Source organism: Pleurodeles waltl, chromosome 8, assembly GCF_031143425.1.
Source record: "Pleurodeles waltl isolate 20211129_DDA chromosome 8, aPleWal1.hap1.20221129, whole genome shotgun sequence".
NCBI classification, from domain to species: Eukaryota; Metazoa; Chordata; class Amphibia; order Caudata; family Salamandridae; genus Pleurodeles; species Pleurodeles waltl.
Genome location: NC_090447.1, coordinates 1236801267 through 1236823751, shown reverse-complemented (window position 1 = coordinate 1236823751; position 22485 = coordinate 1236801267). Strand labels below are relative to the sequence as shown.

The 22485-nt window shown below is 46.9% G+C and overlaps 1 protein-coding gene across 1 annotated transcript in view; it reads right to left on the bottom strand.

The window, feature by feature from the left end:
* CCDC169 (coiled-coil domain containing 169) overlaps positions 1–22485 on the bottom strand; it is a 180081-nt gene that overhangs the window by 135941 nt on the left and 21655 nt on the right. The gene's annotated exons all lie outside the window — the stretch shown is intronic.

Below are 22485 nucleotides of genomic sequence, written 5' to 3'. Positions count from 1 at the left end.
AAAGGGGTCCAATGTACAAGATTTGTTTTCAACCTTTATTTATGGCCTCTGAACCTGGTCTCCTTTATTTCAATTAGGTAGTGCTTGGAAGGGGCACAGGGTTCTGCACTACAGGCTTTGCAGGTAGTTCTAAATGGGGTCCTTTCCATTCTTTTGTTTTGATTATATGATTCCGCCTTGTGCCCCCCCCACCCTTCTGCCACCCTACAGATTCTGCCTATATAACTCACTCTTGCAGGTTTTTGTTTATTCCTGCTTCCTTCTTTTGTGACTGTTTTGTTGTGTTTACATTATCTGCCTTGGTGTCTCTAGCTGTAAGTTAATGTCTGGTGATGAAAAGTAAGTCCCCGTCAGGGAAACGTAGTGATGGTGCTCCGTACCGACAACCAAAGGCACAGATGAAACACTGGTTTCGTAAGGTAAGTCCTGAAGACAGAATAGGGAGGGAATTGTGAAGAGAGATGGGTAAGGGACATGGAAGTGCTTTGTGAGTGTAAGATGTGGGGAAGAGGAGGAATTACTGTGTGGTGTAGGATATAGAGGCTGTTAAACTATGTGGTTGATAGGTGCTGAAGATGCCATTAGGCAGGAATGGAAGATGAAGGACTGTTTGTTGAAAATTACATATTCCTTCGCAATTTCGCTTAGGAACGAACAGTATTTTTGCACCTTGCTGATGTTCAAACTCCACTGTAGGCAGACAAAAGAGCAAGAGCGTGAGACTGGATGATTGATTAGAGAATGAGACACAGAGAGATAGAAACAAAGACTCATGGAAAGAGTGACAGAGAGAGAGAGAGAGTTTGTAATACCAAAAGTGAGTGAAAGTAGCCCAATTTTGCTTTGAAGTAATAGCTTAGACTGCCAATGCAAAGGGACTGTGGTTGTTGGGTGTCCTAAAATAATATGTTGCTTATTTGTATAATTCTGAAAGTGACATAAGGGGATAGCAAAGCACTGGCAACAGGGGGCAAGAGAATCAGAAAAGAGGGACGAGAAGAGAGAAAATGAGGAGGAACACTAAGGAGACTTGCAAATGGAATGATCCTCCTAAAACATAAGAAACAGTGGTTCATAAATTCACTGCCTTAGGCCTCTAACCACTAACAAGTAGAGAAGGAAGGAAAAAGAGCAATAATGTATAAATGTGTGTGTGAGGTAGCAGATTTAGAACTCAGTGCTCTGTGTACCAAGGCAGGCAGTCAGAGCCGCTGAGAGCCTGGATACTGCCCATCTTCTAAAGTGTGTAAACAATGAGACCTATCATGATCCTTCCTGGGACATTTGGCTATGCCCACAGCTAAAGAGGGAGGGAGACTGGGGCTGCTGGGAGGACAGAGGCCATTAGGGTTAGAAACATCAGGTTCAAGGAGGTCATAGGCAGAAGGAAAGGTTAGCAGAAGAATGGCCGATATTTTACAAAAGGTGCCACTATTTCATATTCTGTCCTTCTAGCGTTCTTTGTTAGGATGGACTTATAGTTTCTGATAGGGTTGGGAGTTTTGTGTTGCTGGACTGCCAACATCTTTTCAAATGTGTGTTGCATTTTAGACCATGGGAGTGTCAAAACCAAGAATATTTAAGGAGTTGGAACTTTGGGTTACTGTGCATTACCAAGGATTGCACTTTCTGCATCCAGTGTGCTAATAGAGCCTGAACATAAGGCATCCTGCCTAAGACAGCGAGAGAGTTGTCTCGGGGTTTGACATCCTATCTTGCAAATATTGCAAAAGCATAGCATGCTTGTAAAGAAGGCACAAATGTGCACTTACTTAACAAATACCTGATTATGCTGAGACTCACTCTAAAGGGCCAGGTGTGTTTTAGAATATTTTATTTGTTATTGATTGTCCTAGAAAATAAAACACAACATTATACATCCTGGTGGGTCTGCTTCCCCAATATGCATTAAAATGCAAAATTTAACAGTGTTAAGTTGCTGTCCCCACTGAGTAATTTTGACACAGGGTCAGAAGATCACTCCGCTCCCTACAATTAAAAATTGTATCTCCCTCCCTAAAGTCTGGGTCTAGTTGCGCCCCTGGAAGGCACTGATGAGAAGCAATGAAACACAGAACCAGCACTGATGCAGCACAAAGAGAAACAGAAACTTATTGAGAACATAGATACACGTATGTGACACATAGGCCACATAGAATGGGCAGTGACATAGAGGGGGAACAGAAAATTAAAGAGTAGGCACAAAGATGGAAGGGACAAAGATGAGTCACACAAAGGTAACCCGGGGATAATAGGAAGACAGACCCAAATGAAGCACAGAAACGCATCCTGATGAGGCAGTGAGCTACATGTAAACGAGGCACTGAGCAACACAGAGAGGCGCTGAGTGGCACAGATAGGGCAGAGAAACAACAGCTGGGACACAGATGAGGCCTGCTGCTACTATGCCAGAAAGCAAAACTGAGATTTGTTTGTTGCCTCATGATCATGAAGAAACAAGTAACGTGGCCAGGGTGAGAAACTCCCCAAAATGGTCCAGGTGTACAGCAATAGGTTTATCCATAGAGAACAATATTTTTCGTGCAGAGAAAGAAAAAGTTATCAATGTGAAATGCACTTTACCATGACATTTCTGCATTAAGAAATGTAAACACGTGGATTTTCATACTTGAAAATAGCCATGTCTGAGAGTACAAGTCCAAGGGCCTGATTTAGAACTTGGTGGACTCAGTTGCATAATGAAACTGGTCAGGGCCGCCCTGAAAAGAACAAAGAGGGTCCCCCTCCAGACTCACTCAGGCCAGGTGCTGTGCTGGGGCTGCCCCCTGGAGCTCGCCCCTCCCCCTGCCCTCCCACCCCCACCCACACACACCACAGGGGCTCGGGGGGGCTTTGTTACACCACTGAGCAGACAGGTTACTCCTCACAACAGTGACGGATATCCTGCCTGCCGAAATCTAAATCCGATCATGTCCTATGTGATTTAGATTTCGGCGGACGGGATACCGAGTAACCCGTCCGCCGAGTTCTAAATCAGGCCCCAAGTCTGCTACAGTCACTGATTACCAGCATGACTTCTGGAATACGTTAAGAATTCCATTAAAATTAAAAGTGTACTTTAAACACGAGTCAATTTTCAACTGTTAGATTGGGGCCCTGCCTTGCCTCAGGAGTTTGCAGAAACATTCAGTCTGACAATATAATACAAGCAAACCGGTGAGCACTGTGTCTTCAGGAAAGAAGCCTAAGCACTGGCCTGAAAGAAGGTAAAATTAATTTTAGCAGATAAAATAACTACAAAAGAGTAATAGGAAGACAATAAGTAGTTGCATTTTCTTTAAACGATAGACGTGACTTCAGAATAAGAAATTCATAACGAAATGTTATCACTGTGGCGCACATGTTGTTGCTTTTTCTGAAAGTGAGGTTTTGGAATGCATGATGTCACGCTGGGGTGTTTCTTTATATTTAAGAAAGAACTGAAATTGGTTGCATTGAGTTCATCTGGAAACCACCCCATTGTCGTGTTCCCAGCATCCGGTCGTTCTTTTCATTAGCTTAGCTGTGCTCTTACAGGTATTTTAAGATGTCAGGCCCTCTCTCGTTCTCTCTCTCGCTATCAGCTGACTCATTGTGACAATTCTTTGTCTTGTCACATTTTTTTAAATGCACCAATATACGAGAAGGCTAGCACAATTTCAAAGACAACGGTGAAACCCTAGTAACAATGCACAGAATTAAGCAACAAGAAAATAATGTGATTTTTTTTTGTAAATGGATGACAGAACATGAAAGAGAACAATAAATTACTTGGGCTCGTTTACTATGTTAACTTTCAAGAGAAACTATTTAATACATTAAAACTCATTCCAGTCCATTTTATCATAGACATCTAAATAGAAATTCCATTTGTGGTGTGCTGGGTGAGTGCTTAGAGACTTCAGGTGTGAATGCAGAGAAACACTGATGTACTAAGTATTATATTAAAAAAATATTAATATTAATTGCAGTACATGCTTCGATATAGCAGCCGAGGCAGGTCGCCCTGGATAAAGTTCTGTGCCGTTTCCAGTATGTTTCAATTTAGTTTTTTCAATATATAATTGACTAAATTATACAATTCCACCAGCCACGAACAGAAATATTCTTTGACATCTTAATTGTTTTATAGGCTTTGTTTTGTATAACATCACAAAGTATAGAATTCTTTGTCTGAAGAATGGGTACGCGTGTGCATTTATAGAACGCTGAAGTTTATTTTTCTAAAAATATTTGTGACTAGAGAGCTGCCCAAAAATGATACATTGCATGCATTGTAGTTTGCCTTTCTTGGACAATCACAAATAATTCGGCTACCCGGGAGCAGAAGCCCAACACTCAGGGAAGGAGCACTTTCCTTAGAAAGTTGAGTAATTGGTTCGTGTGCAAGACCACTGTGTTGTCCTTAGGTAAGTAAGAGAGCTCCGTAGCAAACTGGATGCACAGTTCTTGGCCAACTCTATCAGTGAGCGACTGTCAATAAGCATTCATGATGAATGGACAATAGCAACATCCCAGATTTAAATTCAGAAACTGAAAAAGAAACCCGTGATGTTGTGCGTTGGACAAAATAAAACATTAACCCAACGTTGAAAGCGCCCTACTGAATTAACCAGCATTTGCAATGCAATAGGGTCTTGCATTTCTCTTAGTTACAGCTATTAGCAGTTGTAAACTCCCAACCAGACTTTAATTGCCACATTAAATGGAAAAAACAGCGCGATCGCGCTGCTACAGTTCACGCGTACGGACAGTTGAAGACAGCATGTAGGTAGAAAAAAAATGCAAAAAAAGAGCGCAATCGCGCTGCTACAGTTCACTCGTAGTGAAACCTATCGGCAAAAGTGCAATTATCTACGTAACCGGCAAAAGTGCAATTAACTATGTAACAGGGTCGATGTCATGCAAAGCGCTGGACTTCTGCCAAGCGAAGGCACGCTGCGAAAAAAAGATTAAAAGTATTCCACAAACCTGACGGGAAACAGCGAGTTTCGCATGTTTTCAGTACTTGGTAGTTGTGGTTGAGGAGGGCTAAACACCGGAAAAGGCATGACATATGCGTGCCTTCCACTAATGAAAGCTAGCAGATTTTGAAAGGCAAACCCACGAACCAATGACAGACACTGACGTGACATGGACGGGGCTCCGAGCCCTTTTCTATCTACTAAAGCGCCTCGCAAGCAAAACGCATGCGCAAGTGCATGCGACGCAGGCTCGACCCTAAAAATGAGCAAATTAAAGCATTCCACACCTTACACAAAGCTTTGTGGTGCAGACTACCTGATGTATGTGTAAAACACAGCACCCCTTCCATGTCCAATTAAAAATTTGCACCCTAGTCAATCATTTTTCATCTTCTGAAAGAATGCAGTAAGGACCCTTAGTATGTAGAACAAACCCAGTTTTCCCCCTGATTTCTTGATACATTAACCTCCATTTTAGACACGCAGACTATGACTATGATTGACTGCGCCTCGAACACACATCTTTTTATATAGGCATTGAGCTCCTATGTCCTACCTCGCAGACATTTTCAACACCAAAAGCAACTATTGCCCAACACTATATTACCTATATCAAGATACCGAAGAATACTTACACACATTTCCTGATGCATGTCTGTGCTGAAATACTGTGACTCATTGAGCATGCAAATGACTCTCTTTGTGAACACTCGGCACCAACACTGTTTAGCACACTGAGAATTCTGGGATAGCTGAGAGATTGCATGCTACATCATGCAAAGCTCCTAAATTAACTCTGAATGATTAGTCCCCAGCTCAGCAGGCGGGGTAGCTTGGTCAGTAAGATTGGGGGATGTGAGCTTCGGACTTTCTGAAAAAATCAGGCAACATATAGGCGGTCATTCCTACCTTGGCGGGCGGCGGTTGCTGCCCGCCTGGCGGGAACCGCCAGAAGACCGTACCGCGGTCAAAAGACCGCGGCGGTCATTCTGTCTTTCCCGCTGGGCTGGCGGGCGACCGCCAAAAGGCCGCCCGCCCAGCGGGAAAGCACCAGCAACGAGGAAGCCGGCTCCGAATGGAGCCGGCGGAGTTGCTGGTGTTCGACGGGTGCAGTTGCACCCGTCGCGATTTTCAGTGTCTGCCAAGCAGACACTGAAAATCAATGTGGGGCCCTGTTAGGGGGCCCCTGCAGTGCCCATGCCAGCGGCATGGGCACTGCAGGGGCCCCCAGGGGCCCCACGCCACCCGTTCCCGCCAGCCAGGTTCTGGCGGTGAAAACCACCAGAACCAGGCTGGCGGGAAGGGGGTCGGAATCCCCATGGTTGCAGCGCCGCCGTGGAGGATTCACAGGGGTAGCGGGAAACCGCCGGCTTCCCTTTTCTGACCGCGGCTTTACCGCCGCGGTCAGAATAGCCCCAGAATCACCGCCAGCCTGTTGGCGGTGCTTCCTCCGTCCCCTACCCTGGCGGTCTCGGACCGCCAGGGTAGGAATGACCCCCATAATGTTTAAATGCATTTTAGGACAAACAGGGTGCAATGAGAGGGACCTGAGGAGCAGTGGGAAGAGAGAGGAATGCAGACTGGTAGGAATACTAAAAAAGAAAACAGAATATTTTGTTAAATAACCACTATTTTTGAGGACTTTCAAAACACAGTAGTGTGTGTACAGGTGTTTCTGTCTGTGTATATGTAAAAATTCCTGATCAAATCCAACAGACATCTCACCATACCCGACTGAAAGCACCTGTACCCAACTATTTATCAGAAAATATGTTTATTAGGTGTGTGCAACACCCCCCTTCCCGAAGCTACGCCCCTTGCCTCAGTCTGTGAAATCAGTATTACCTCTCCCTCGTCTACCCTAACATGAACCAAGCTTTATCCTCTTCTTCCCAGAACCTCACAGACCAAAATAGAGATTAGGTAATGGACTAAATATCATTGTGAAAAAGCCACAAGGTAGTCTGTGTCTTCACATAAAAGAAAGGGCCTCATACCTATTAGTACAGATAGCAGGCAAACAAATGCGTAATTCGAGGCTTTTGATTACTGCAGTGTTTTGAATTGTTGGGTTAAAGGCTGAAAGCTGTCGATTTGAAGGCTGAAATTGTCACGTAGTTTACTCAGGGTTTAATCAAATCAATTGATTACGTTGGCACTTTCTGAACTTAGAGAAGCAGTAGGCACACAAGTACATTTTAAACATCTGTGCAGAAATATTAAAAGTCTTTGTGCAGTCCTGTCAAAGCCTTGAGATGGTATAAAAGGAAGCTCAGAAAGAAGCCTCCATTAAGCAAACACGATCTCTAAGAAAACACACATGACAACTCTAACTGGGTTTGCATCTAAATAGTTTCAAATCTATTTAGACTACTAAAAGAATGTAATATAACTAAACTTAAACAGCAGCATCTACCAACGAACGAGAATACAACAGTTCTTCATCAGCCAAAAGATTGCTAGATACATTCATACACAGCGGGCAATTGTGTAGGTATGGTTATTAGTCCGTTTCCACAGAAACACCGTAGTTTGATCTGCTTTTAATTTTGATATTATTTAACAATATGTACACCCATATATAACAGGACTAAAAACACAACTACATAACAACAGACATCCTAACAAAGAAGCGGTACTGTGTCTATGGTGATGTTCTTAATAATGACAATTTTACAGCAATAGTTAAGGTCCCCATTGAGGTAATCAATGTCAGTTCTGATGCGTCATACTTCATGTCATGGTTGAGGTCCTGAGCATTGCCATCTGAGTGTGAGTTAGGGTCTGCACTTCAGGAACACAAGTTAAGTCTTTTTTCAGCTAACCATAACTGGACAATTTCAGGGCTTTTTCGCTGTAACTATGTTTTAGGAGTGTGTACACAAAAGACAAAAACAGACATGCTTCCCGAATTATACTAATAATTACCAGAGTGTTCAAGAAGGTAACTGGGAGTGACCACAGGAAAGGCAGTTCAGGTTCCCCCAGTAAAGTGAGGGGGAGGGTCAAGGAAGACTCAGGCAAGTTCCAGAATAAGGTGGGGTGAAAGGGTTCCTATGCCCCTTCTGAGAGACAGGGAGGAGGCTCTGGTGGGCGGTAGCCCAGGGGGCCTCATTTCAAACCTGCTGCTTTAAGTGTTCCAAGTTAGGAGACAAGCAGGGAGGTTCTATCTGTCCTAAGAAGCCACCCCCTGGTGGGACCGCTACAGGGGTGGCAAATGTGGTGTTAGGGGGACGTAGTCCCCAGGGGTAGGTGGTTGACCATGCCCTAGTATCTCTCAGCTGGGAGATAGACTCAGAGGGTGAGCTTATGATCTCTGAGGGTGCACCTTGTCACTTCCATCAAGCCAAAGTGAATAGTATCCCTGTCATTGATCTGAGGGACACCAAGGCCAGCCAACCCATGGCAGTGGAAAGGCTGGTTTCTCAAGAGCATTACACCAATCAGGTGTGTAGGGAACTCAGGTCCAGGATTAAGACTTCTTCCACCCTAGGCTCTGGTATCCCTGGAACGGGGTGGGGAGATGACACAGACTAGGGTCATAGTTAATACCCAGGTGCCCAGTGATTGCATTCTGGAAAATGAATTGCCCCTGGTGTCAGGTAAGCTGGAAGGGGTGGCTGCAATGGCACCCTGGAATCTCTGTTTTCTAGGGGTACCACCCTCAAACACAGGGTACAGAGGCCCAGATGGAGGGGCATGGTGAGGAAAGGCTCACCCCGACTCCTGCTCAGCACCAGGGTACAGACCCATAGCCGGAGAACCAGTCTCAGGCTGCCACCCCTGGACTTGTGAGGAGAGTAGAAGTAGGGTGCCTAACACCAGGAGCCGTGCCCCACCCCACCAACTCTGAGAAACTTCAGAGGTCAGAGAACCCTTGAAGGCCTGGGGCCCAGCTCTTGACACTAACAGCTGTCAGTGGCCTCTGTTGCTTGCTGTCCTTATGGGAAGAGTTTTCCTTTTAGTTGGGGACAGACTTCTGAACTAAGGTGTGGGATGTGCCACATCACTTTGATGGCCATGGTGGTATTGCCTGCCTACTAAGATGCATCTGTAATGAAGTTAAGGTTATGGGCTTTACAGGTGACAAGAAGGGTTCTCTATGAGTCAATCCAGTGCCTCAGGAGAGTGTAGCCAGTAGGATCTAACTGGGTTCTTGGAGCACAGAACTGGCCAAGCCTCTGCATTAGAGGCCCAGTGTCCATGTTCTATTGCCTAAGCAGGGAAGCCCATCAAGGTTTTGATTAGTTTACCCGGACTTTTCACTGGAGGGCGGTCATGTTGGACTTGGCCCTCTCTGCAGGGTCATCCCCGATCTTTTTTGCCTTCACTCTCCTGTTTTCAGAATCCATTTTTGTTGACTTCTAGGACTCTGCGCACTTTACCACTGCTAACCAGTGCTAAAGTGCCAGTGCTCTCTCCTGTAAACATGATAACATTGGCTTACACCCAATTGGCACATTAAATGTAACTGTAAGTCCCTAGTAAAGTGTTACCACATGCGCCCAGGGTCTGCAAATTAAATGCTACCTGTTTTCCTGCAGTACTGATTGTGCCACCCACTTTAGAAGCCCTCAAAACATATCGCAGGCCTGCCACTGCAGCCTATGTGTGTAGTTTTAAACTGCCATTTTGACCTGGGAAAATAAATCTTTTGCCAGGCCTAAACCTTCATTTTTTATACACCCCTGGGGTATGACCTAAACTGACATTTTGACCTGGGAAAATTAAACCTTTTGCCAGGCCTAAACCTTCCTTTTGAATACACCCCTAGGGTACGACCTAAAAGCCTGGGGTGCAGTATATTTAAAAAGTTAAATATTTACTTTGTTTTACATGTCCTGGCAGTTAAAAAACTCCTAAATTCATTTTTCACTACAGTGAGGCCTAACTCTCTCATAGGATAACATTTACTGCATTTAATAAGAGATACCTTTCAATTGGGAGCAGGTAAGAAAATCGTGTTTGGTCTCTAAAGAATTGTAATTTAAAACCCTCTTTAATGGCAAAGTTGGATTTTAAGTCACAATTTTGAAAATGCCACTTTTGGAAAGTTGCCATTTTCATGTCCCAACCATTCAGTGCATGAAGCCTGTACACTGGGTCGAATGACTAACTGTAGCTGGCAGCTGGTCTTTGTGTTTTGCCACCAGACAGTGAGACAAAGGGTCAAAAGACGTTAACAAGATAGGCCATCTCTGTCAGGATGAGGAGGGGGAGCTGTCACCTACCACACCTGCCCTATCACAAACATTTTGCCTTGGCACACTCAGAAAGGGTTTCACACTAGTCTATTGTGCCCCCAGACAAGCTAGGGCCAGGGTAGGAAATTCAAGACATCTCTATAGGGGAAGGACTCTAGAGGCTTCCCTCACTTCAAAGCTGGCACCAAATATAGATTTTGGATCTCCAGACCCAACTCTACAGTAGACTTCTGTACCTATGGAAGACTCAGAAGAAAGACTGTTGTACTGCTCTGCTACAAAAAGGACTGCTCTACTTTCCTGCTACTCTGCCACTTGAATGAGAAGGACTGGACCTACACCTTGAACACAGGACCACCAGAGTGACTCCACAGACCAGTTGCCTAGTGTTAGACCTGACATGCCTTAGGGTGGTCACCCCTAACTTTTTGCCTGCCTCCCTCCACTTTTTGGACACTGTTTTTGCTGGCTTTTAGACTCTGCGCACTTTACCACTGCTAACCAGTGCTAAAGTGCATATGCTCTCTCCCTTAAAACATGGTAACCTTGAATCGTACCTGATTGGACTATTTAATTTACTTATAAGTCCCTAGTAATGTGCACTCTATGTGCCTAGGGCCTGTAGATTAAATGCTACTAGTGGGCCTGCAGCACTGGTTGTGCCAACCACTTAAGTAGCCCCTTTTCCTTGTCTCAGGCCTGCCACTGCAAGGCCTGTGTGTGCAGTTTCACTGTCACCTCGACTTGGCATTTAAAAGTACTTTCCAAGCCTAAACCTCCCCTTTCTCCACATATAAGTCACCTCTAATGTGTGCCCTAGGTAACCCCTAGAGCAGGGTGCTGTGTGGGTGAAAGGCAGGACATGTACCTGTGTAGTTTACATGTCCTGGTAGTGTAAAACTCCTAAATTCATTTTTGCACTACTGTAAGGCCTGCTCCCTTCATAGGCTAACATTGGGGCTGCCCTCATACAGTATTGAAGTGGTAGCTGCTGATCCGAAAGGAGTAGGAAGGTCATATTTAGTATGGCCAGAATGGTAATATAAAATCCTGCTGACTGGTGAAGTTGGATTTAATATTACTATTCTAGAAATGCCACTTTTAGAAAGTGAGCATTTCTTTGCACTTAAATCTTTCCGTGCCTTACAATCCACGTCTGGCTGGGCTTAGTTGACAGCTCCTTGTGCATTCACTCAGACACACCCCAAACACAGGGTACTCAGCCTCACTTGCATACATCTGCATTTTGAATGGGTCTTCCTGGGCTGGGAGGGTGGAGGGCCTGCTCTCACACAAAGGACTGCCACACCCCCTACTGGGACCCTGGCAGACAGGATTGAACTGAAAGGAGACCTGGTGCACTTCTTAGCCACTCTTTGAAGTCTCCCCCACTTCAAAGGCACATTTGGGTATAAAACAGGGCCTCTGCCCTACCTCATCAGACACTTGCTGGAGAAGAAACCTGAACCAGAACCTGCATCCTACCAAGAAGAACTGCATGGCTGCCTAAAGGACTCACCTGACTGCTTTCTACAAAGGACTGCTGCCTTGCTGTTGCCCTGCTGCCTTGCTGAACTCTTGTCTGGCTGTAAAAGTGCTCTCCAAGGGCTTGGATAGAGCTTGCCTCCTGTTCCCTGAAGTCTCAGGACCAAAAAGACTTCTCTTTTTCACTTAGACGCTTCGTGCGCCTAAATTTTCGACGCACAGCTTGTTCCGCGGCGAGAAAAACGCTGCACACCGACGCTGATCGACGCGACGCCTTCGGGACGACCGGAACTTCGACGCACGGCCTCGCAAGGACAACGCCGCCCGACCTCCAGAGGAGAAATCGACGCGACGCCTGCCGTGAGAGCGAAACTTCGACGCACAGCCCCGCAGAACGACGCGCAGATGGTAAACAAGCAGGAGAATCCACGCACAGACCCGGGACATCTGGTAATCCCCGCGACCCACAGAAAGAGCCTGTCCGCGCGCCGGAAAACGACGCACGACTTCCCCGCGTGAAAATTAACGACACAAGTCCGTGTGTGCTGGGGAGAAATCGACGCACACACCCTTTTTCTACGTATCTCTTCTTCTGTGGCCCTCTGAGGAGATTTTCCACTCCAAACCAGGTACTTTGTGCTTGAAAGAGACTTTGTTTGCTTTTTAAAGACTTAAGACACTTTGGGGGTCATTCCGACCCCGGCGGTCGGCGGGAGCACCGCCAACAGGCTGGCGGTGCTCCGCAGGGCATTCTGACCGCGGCGGTATGGCCGCGGTCAGAACAGGAAAACCGGCGGTATCCCGCCGGTTTTCCGCTGCCCTGAGGAATCCCCCATGGCGGCGCAGCTTGCTGCGCCGCCATGGGGGATTCCGACCCCCTCACCGCCATCCTGTTCCTGGCGGATCCGACCGCCAGGAACAGGATGGCGGTGAGGGGTGTCGTGGGGCCCCTGGGGGCCCCTGCAGTGCCCATGACAATGGCATGGGCACTGCAGGGGCCCCCGTAAGAGGGCCCCACTTTGAATTTCAGTGTCTGCTTAGCAGACACTGAAATTCGCGACGGGTGCTACTGCACCCGTCGCACCCTTCCCACTCCGCCGGCTCCATTCGGAGCCGGCTTCCTCGTGGGAAGGGGTTTCCCGCTGGGCTGGCGGGCGGCCTTCTGGCGGTCGCCCGCCAGCCCAGCTGGAAAGCCAGAATGGCCTCCGCGGTCTTTCGACCGCGGAGCGGCCATATGGCGGTTCCCGCCGGCCTCAGAATGAGGCCCTTTATATCACTTTTCAGTGATATCCCTACAAATTCACATTGCAACTTTATTTGTTTTGACCTACAATTATCCTGATAAATATTATATATTTTTCTAAACACTGTGTGGTGTATTTTTGTGGTGCTATATGGTGGTATTGTACGATTTATTGCACAAATACTTTACACATTGCCTTCTAAGTTAAGCCTGACTGCTCGTGCCAATCTGCCAAAGGGTGGGCACAGGCTAATTTTGGATTGTGTGTGACTTACCCTGACTAGAGGGAGGGTTCTTGCTTGGACAGAGGGCAACCTGACTGCCAACCAAAAACCCAATTTCTAACATTGGTGATCAGCGGTGAGGATAGGACTTGTATTTGTGCAGTGACATATAGTAGCTAAGTATTTCACTACCTACCCACAGTTGAAGGTCAACTTGATTTTTATCTCTTTTTGCAAATTCGTTTTTTCCTGACAATTTTCAAAAACTAAATCCTCACTCAACATGTCTCTGACTGGGTCTCAGATAGGAGACTTTGACCTAGTCCTGTTGGATACATATACGGTCAAACATCTAAAAGGATTCTGCAGGGCAATGAGGGTACCCACCCAAGGGGCCTCCAAAAAGGAGGACTTTCAAGTGGCGCTGAGGGCCTGGGCAGAAGCCCATTTAGAAGAGGATGATGAGGAAGAGGAGCCAGAAAATGGCCCATCAGAGGATTTGTTACTATCTGTGGATGGTGTTACCACTGCAATTGTGCCCTCTTCCAGACCAAGGAGCAGTGTCTCTGTGCAAAGCCTGACCGCAGAGGAAAGGGGGTTCCAATTGCAAAAGGCAAAATTGAAAATTGAGGCTCAACAGGAGGAAAGAAGGGCAGAGAGAGAAGCCAAGCAAGCTGAGGCTGAAAGAGCAGCCAAACAGATTGAAGCTGAAAGAGCTGAAGCTGCAGCTGAGAGCGCCTTGGCTGAAAAGAAACTGTTATTGGCTCATGAACTGAGTCTCAAGGAGCTGGATCTCAAGGCAAAGCAGTCTGAATCCAGCAATAATGGTGGCAGCATACTGACAGGACCTGCTGGAGAAAAGAAGGTTCGTATACCCAAAAATGTGGTGCCCAGTTTTGTGGTGGGAGATGACATAGATAAATGGTTAGCTGCTTATGAAGTTGCACTAAGGGCTCATGAGGTTCCTGAAGGGCAATGGGGGGTAGCTATGTGGGGTTATGTGCCGCCATTGGGGAGGGACACACTTCTCACATTGGATCAACCTGATCAAAACACATACCCACTTCAGAAAGCCACTTTACTTGCCAAGTTTGGGCTGACCCCTGAGGGATACCGTCAGAGGTTCAGGGACAGCACCAAACAAACCACACAAACATGGGTAGATTTCTTTGACTTTTCCAGTAAGGCACTGAATGGATGGGTGCGTTGCAACAAAGTAGATGATTATAAAGGGTTATATGACTTGATTCTGAGAGAGCATATGCTTAATACTACTTTTACAGAGTTGCGCCAGCACTTAGTGGATAGTAAGCTGACTGATCCCAGGAAGCTTGCTGAGGAGGCGGACCTCTTGGTTAGCACCAGAGTGTCCAAGAAGGTACCTGGGGGGGACACCCACAAAGGTGGTCAGGGTTCCCAACAGAAGAAAGAGGGGGGAGATAAACTTACAGATAAGGAACTCTCCAAAGGCCCCCAAAAGAATTCCCAGGGAGGGGGTGGCAACCATTCCTTTTCCAGATTTTGGAAAAAGCCAGGGACATATGATAGGTCAGGGAAATCCAACCCCAAATGCATGGAGTGTTACCAGTATGGGCACTATAAAGGCGACCCCCAGTGTTCCAAGAGAGCACCGTCCACTACCGGACAGACACCTGGGTTGACTAGTGTAGCGCTCGGGGGGGAGATGGGCCCAGATAGCTTTGGGGAACAGGTAGAGATTTCCCTAGTGTCCCTGGGACAAGGAGAAATGGTGCCCAAAACCCACATGCCCCAAAACACTTCCAAGTACAGGCAGTGGGTCACCATTGATGGGCAGAAGGTGGAGGCTCTGCGTGACACAGAAGCCAGTATGACTACTATCAAGAGTCAGCTGGTGTCAACAGAGCAGATAGTCCCTAATACATTCCACCAGTTCATAGTCGCTGACAATCGTGAGAGTCACCTACTGGTGGCTCTGGTTCCCTTTGAGTAGGGGTGGTCTCTGGTACTCTGAAAGTAGCTGTGAGTCCTGCCATGCCTGTAGATTGTCTGTTAGGCAATGATCTTGAGCATACTGCTTCGAAAGAAGTGGAGCTCAGATCTCACCTGGAGATGTTAGGGTTACCACACGGTCCATGGCTGACCGAGAGGGAAGTCAAGGGCGTCTGGAGCCTGGAACAATGGCCCAGAGAGCTGCCAAGAGGAGGGGCAAGGGGTGCGGGAAACCGGTCCCAGAAGTTCCCGCAGTGGTTGACGGGGCTCCTGAGGCGGAGGCTCCCGAGCCAACTGGGGAAGACATTGCCACCCTAGGTGATCTACCTGAGCTTGCTGGCTGGCAAGTTGAGGGTGGACCCACCAGGGAGGAATTCTGCAAGGCGCAGAAAGAATGTCCCCCTCTAGAGGGTCTGAGGAAGCAAGCCTCAGACCAGGCGGCAGGTGAAGCCTCTGGCGATCACCACATATATTGGGAGAATGATCTCCTCTACAGTGAGCCTAAGGTTCCGGCCTTTGGGGCAGCACGTTCGCTGGTGGTCCCCCAGTGTTACCAAACCTTCCTACTGGGTCTGGCTCACGACATTCCCCTGGCAGGACATTTGGGGCAAGGCAAGACCTTTGACAGGCTTGTCACCCACTTTTATTGGCCCAGAATGAGGACAAACTCAGATAAGTTCTGTAGATCTTGTCCTACCTGCCAGGCCAGTGGTAAAGCAGGGAAAAGGGTTAAAACCCCCCTGATTCCACTTCCTGTTGTTGGCACCCCCTTTGAAAGGGTGGGCATCAACATTGTTGGTCCATTGGACCCCAAAACTGCCTTAGGCAACAGGTTCATCTTGGTTTTGGTGGACCATGCCACCCGTTACCCAGAGGCAATCCCTCGGAGGACCGTAACTGCACCGGTGGTGACCCGAACTCTGATGGGGATATTTACCCGTGTGAGATTCCCAAAGGAGATAGTGTCTGACAGAGGCACTAACTTCATGTCTGCATACATGAAGTCTCTGTGGGATGCGTGTGGTGTAACCTACAAGTTCACCACACCCTATCACCCCCAATCTAATGGTCTTGTGGAGAGATTCAACAAGACCTTGAAAGGCATGATTGGTGGCCTCCCCGAGGCCATGAGGCGTAAGTGGGACGTCCTCTTACCATGCCTTCTCTTTGCTTACCGAGAGGTCCCCCAGAGGGGGGTGGGGTTCAGTCCCTTTGAGCTTCTCTATGGGTACCCTGTCAGGGGACCCTTAAGCATTGTCAAGGAGGGGTTGGAGAGAGCTCCAAAGGCTCCCCCTCAGGATGTGGTCAGCTACATGTTGGCCCTCCGCAATCAGATGACCCGCTTCTGGAAAGAGGCCCAAAGTAACCTTGAGGCCAGTCAAGAGGTAATGAAACGCTGGTATGACCAGAAGGCCACCCTGGTAGAGTTTCAACCTGGAGACAAAGTATGGGTAATGGAGCCAGTAGAGCCTAGAGCTCTCCAGGACCGCTGGTCTGGCCCATTTGAAGTAAATGAGCGGAAAAGGGAGGCCACTTACCTAGTGGACCTCCAAACCCCTAGGAACCCCCTAAGGGTGCTCCATGTCAACCGACTAAAGGCTCATTTTGAGAGGTCTGAGGTCAACATGCTTCTGGTCACAGATGAAGGAATGGAAGAGGAGAGTGAACCTCTCCCCGACCTCCTCTCTGCCCAAGAAGGTGATGGGTCAGTGAAAGGGGTCATCCACTCTGACTCCCTGACTCTAAACCAGAAAGGAGACTGCTATGAGCTGTTGGAGCAGTTCTCCCCCCTGTTCTCCCTTACTCCTGGACTGACCCACCTCTGTGTTCATGACATTGACACCGGTGACAGTCTGCCTGTGAAGAACAAAATTTACAGGTTATCGGATAAGGTGAAAGCCAGCATCAAGGAGGAGGTCTCCAAGATGTTAGCTTTAAGGGTTATTGAGAAATCCAGTAGTCCCTGGGCCAGCCCAGTGGTGTTGGTCCCTAAGGCTACTGCCCCAGGTGCAAAACCAGAACTCCGGTTCTGTGTGGACTACCGGGGTCTTAACTCAGTCACCCGGACTGATGCTCACCCCATCCCCCGAGCTGATGAGCTCGTTGACAGGCTGGGCGCTGCCAAGTTCCTGAGTACGTTTGATCTTACTTCAGGGTACTGGCAGATCGCCCTGACTGAGGGGGCTAAAGAGAGATCCGCATTTTCAACCCCTGATGGCCATTACCAGTTCCAGGTGATGCCATATGGATTGAAAAATGCCCCCGCTACCTTCCAACGGTTGGTTAACAGGGTCCTAGCTGGCAAGGATGCCTTCTGTGCAGCCTACCTGGATGACATAGCTGTCTACAGTTCCTGCTGGGAGGAACACCTGCTCCACCTCAAGGAGGTGCTTCAGGCCCTGCAACAGGCAGGCCTGACCATCAAGGCTAGTAAGTGCCTGATTGGGCAGGGTTCCGTGGTGTACTTGGGACACCTAGTGGGTGGTGGCAAGGTGCAGCCACTCCAGGCCAAGATTGAAACTATCAAGGCCTGGCAACCACCTAGAACTCAGACTGAGGTGAGAGCCTTTTTAGGCCTCACAGGATACTACCGCAGATTTGTCAAGGGCTATGGTACCATTGTGTCACCCTTGACAGAACTCACTTCCAAGAAACAACCTAGGTTGGTGAACTGGACAGAGGCTTGTCAGAAAGCCTTTGACTCCCTGAAGGAAGCCATGTGCACGGCCCCCGTGCTCAAGGCCCCTGACTACTCCCAGGAATTTATCGTGCAGACAGACGCTTCAGAGCATGGCATAGGGGCGGTCCTAGCACAGCTAAATGAGGAGGGCCTAGACCAACCAGTAGTCTTTATTAGCAGAAGGCTATTACCACGGGAACAGAAGTGGAGTGCTATTGAAAGAGAAGCTTTTGCTGTGGTCTGGGCACTGAAGAAGCTAAGACCCTACCTGTTTGGGACTCACTTCCGGGTTCAGACAGTAGAAGCCCCTCAGATGGCTCGTGCAGATGAGGGGTGAGAATCCAAAACTCTTGAGGTGGTCCATTTCCCTACAGGGGATGGACTCCAGATACTTCCGCCTTAGCGAGGAGAGCTCCCAGGAGGTCGGGTAGCTCTCCCCACTTCTCCCCACATGTTAGACCTGACATGCCTTAGGGTGGTCACCCCTAACTTTTTGCCTGCCTCCCTCCACTTTTTGGACACTGTTTTTGCTGGCTTTTAGACTCTGCGCACTTTACCACTGCTAACCAGTGCTAAAGTGCATATGCTCTCTCCCTTAAAACATGGTAACCTTGAATCATACTTGATTGGACTATTTAATTTACTTATAAGTCCCTAGTAATGTGCACTCTATGTGCCTAGGGCCTGTAGATTAAATGCTACTAGTGGGCCTGCAGCACTGGTTGTGCCAACCACTTAAGTAGCCCCTTTTCCTTGTCTCAGGCCTGCCACTGCAAGGCCTGTGTGTGCAGCTTCACTGTCACCTCGACTTGGCATTTAAAAGTACTTGCCAAGCCTAAACCTCCCCTTTCTCCACATATAAGTCACCTCTAATGTGTGCCCTAGGTAACCCCTTGAGCAGGGTGCTGTGTGGGTGAAAGGCAGGACATGTACCTGTGTAGTTTACATGTCCTGGTAGTGTAAAACTCCTAAATTCGTTTTTGCACTACTGTGAGGCCTGCTCCCTTCATAGGCTAACATTGGGGCTGCCCTCATACAGTATTGAAGTGGTAGCTGCTGATCCGAAAGGAGTAGGAAGGTCATATTTAGTATGGCCAGAATGGTAATATAAAATCCTGCTGACTGGTGAAGTTGGATTTAAGATTACTATTCTAGAAATGCCACTTTTAGAAAGTGAGCATTTCTTTGCACTTAAATCTTTCTGTGCCTTACAATCCACGTCTGGCTGGGCTTAGTTGACAGCTCCTTGTGCATTCACTCAGACACACCCCAAACACAGGGTACTCAGCCTCCCTTGCATACATCTGCATTTTGAATGGGTCTTCCTGGGCTGGGAGGGTGGAGGGCCTGCTCTCACAGAAAGGACTGCCACACACCCTACTGGGACCCTGGCAAACAGGATTGAACTGAAAGGGGACCTGGTGCACTTCTTAGCCACTCTTTGAAGTCTCCCCCACTTCAAAGGCACATTTGGGTATAAAACAGGGCCTCTGCCCTACCTCATCAGACACTTGCTGGAGAAGAAACCTGAACCAGAACCTGCATCCTACCAAGAAGAACTGCCTGGCTTCCTAACGGACACACCTGACTACTTTCTACAAAGGACTGCTGCCTTGCTGTTGCCCTGCTGCCTTGCTGAACTCTTGTCTGGCTGTAAAAGTGCTCTCCAAGGGCTTGGATAGAGCTTGCCTCCTGTTCCCTGAAGTCTCAGGACCAAAAAGACTTCTCTTTTTCACTTGGACGCTTCGTGCGCCGAAATTTTCGACGCACAGCTTGTTCCGCGGCGAGAAAAACGCCGCACACCGAAGCTGATCGACGTGACGCCTTCGGGACGACCGGAACTTCGACGCACGGCCTCACAAGGACAATGCCGCCCGACCTCCAGAGGAGAAATCGACGCGACGCCTGCCGTGAGAGTGAAACTTCGACACACAGCACCGCAGAACGACGCGCAGCCGGTAAACAAGCAGGAGAATCCACGCACAGACCCGGGACATCTGGTAATCCCCGCGATCCACAGAAAGAGACTGTCCGCGCGCCGGAAAACGACGCACGACTTCCCCGCGTGAAAAATAACTACGCAAGTCCGTGTGTGCTGGGGAGAAATCGACGCACACACCCTTTTTCCACATATCTCTTCTTCTGTGGCCCTCTGAGGAGATTTTCCACTCCAAACCAGGTACTTTGTGCTTGAAAGAGACTTTGTTTGCTTTTTAAAGACTTAAGACACTTTATATCACTTTTCAGTGATATCCCTACAAATTCACATTGTAACTTTATTCATTTTGACCTACAATTATCCTGATAAATATTATATATTTTTCTAAATACTGTGTGGTGTATTTTTGTGGTGCTATATGGTGGTATTGTACGATTTATTGCACAAATACTTTACACATTGCCTTCTAAGTTAAGCCTGACTGCTCGTGCCAAGCTACCAGAGGGTGGGAACAGGCTAATTTTGGATTGTGTGTGACTTACCCTGACTAGAATGAGGGTTCTTGCTTGGACAGAGGGCAACCTGACTGCCAACCAAAAACCCAATTTCTAACACCTAGCCTCCTGATTACAGCCTCAGGGACAAAAAAAGCTGTAGTTTATAGGACATGACCACAAACAGTACCCCACATGATACAAGGGGATCTCAATGAATTTGTTTAGGCTTTGCTGAAGGTGGAAACAAGATTTAAACTTAATGTTAATTTAGCTCTAGATATGTAAACATTTTATATGCATTATGAGAAGGAGAGACAGTCATCTGATATTTTTTGAAATTTTTTAGATCATTGTCTATGTCATGGTAATTCGGAATAATGGCTTATGAATTGATTGGGATCAGATAAATCTCAATGTTAGCAGTGAAATAGCCAATAACAGTGGCAGGTGATAGGAGATCCCAAACTTCAAGATGCTATAGCTTCCGCTAAAGCCACTAACAATTGGAAAAATGCATGAAAACAGTAATTGGAGATAAAAATGACAGAAGGTGTTCCTAAGTTAGTAGTGTTAGCAGTTGCATTAGTAAAGATGACGTTATGACTGTATATATCTGACAGTATTCCATGGTAATATAGTAATTGATAATAACCCACTATTGACCACTAATGAACTTGTGGCCACCCTGGAAGGAGTGATGGTATTTTACACATCAGATGTACAGTCTACATATCATCAGATTGTATTATTTCCAGACTTCAAACCACTCACTCTATTCCTTTCTCCTCAAGGACTGTACAATTTCAGAAGTATGCCCTTAGGGGCCTCTGTTTTTTTAAGGATGCTGACAAGTTCATCAAGTGTTTCCAAGATGACATTTTCATATCCTTAAAGGATGAAAGGGACCTCATGAATCATTTCAAAGAGGTCGGCAGAAGACTGTATGAGAAAGACTTGACTCTAGGGAAAGACAACTACAAGAATTTCTGTAGTAAAGGAGACTCTCTAGAAAACTGTGTTGGGGTGCAATGGTTACTAAAAGTTCACTAGTTGAGGCAATATAAAAGGCCCATGTTACTGGCAGCAAAGAGAAATCCGTATCTTTTGCAGGGCTCTGAAAACATTAAGCAAATTTGTAAATAATTTCACAGAAAATATGGAACCACTGAGGAGGTTTTTAAGAAAATTGTGGACTTTTGTTGGGCAAATTAAAAGCAAAAGGTGCTTGAATAGATCAAGTTGGACACTGTCCATGCTCTCACCTTCAAGCCATTCTGTGAGGGAAAGCATAGTAGTGTGACAGGATGCGACATGTTTGGAGTAGGAACTGTATTTTCTCAGAGAGTGGTCAAAGATGAGTTGAATACGGAGATTGTGTCATAGACACTTTGAATGCCACAGAAAGGAAGCATGCAGTAATACTGTTGTGTAGCCATTTTAGTTATAGCTCCATGCATGTTATTTTAACACACTAGGCCGTTGTGCACTTTAACCTAGATATATTTTATTCAGCTTCGTCTTAATATTGTTACAATAACCATTTTTAAGGTCTTGTTTTATTTCCGTATATCTAACTGTTTTTGCCTAGGCCAGCACTCTGTTCTCAAACAAGACATTCTTGATCACTCTGTGCTTCTTCCAAGGCTACAGCACGGTACATAGCCGGTGAACGTGGTAGAAGTTTAGTCTTCAATATTCGTAGAAAATACACATCTGTACGTACGGACACTTTCTCAGAATATCAGCTGTGTTATTATAAAAACACTTCCTTGTCCCTTACACGTTAGAGGGAGATTCCAGCCAGAGAACCACAACTGTATGCTGATTGCCAAATGCTTCGATACAGATGCTAACGCAGACCACAGGCCTTTGCTCAGGTATGGGGGTTGATGTTTTCCCAGGGGAACCTGAAGGGCAGAATTAGAGCTTACCATGCTGTGCTCCATCCTAGCCTAGATAGGGATTAGTCTTTAAAAAATAGTGACAATATGATGGCGTTGTTCTTATGCTTCACTCTTCTTGTCACAATTTTAATACTGTCATTTTGTGTAGTCCTGGTTATTGCAGCTCACGTCTTGCTATTTAAGATGCAGTTGTTTAATTAAACTCATTATTGAAACATATACTGCTTCTGTTTGTCATTTATATAGGAGACTGAATTGTAAGTGAGAGAACCGGATGAGACTTGAGTGACCATGACTTCCCCGAGAAGCCAAGTATGTCATGCGCTCGGCTGCCCAATCATCACCATCCCTTGATGGGGATGAGGCACTGCTAG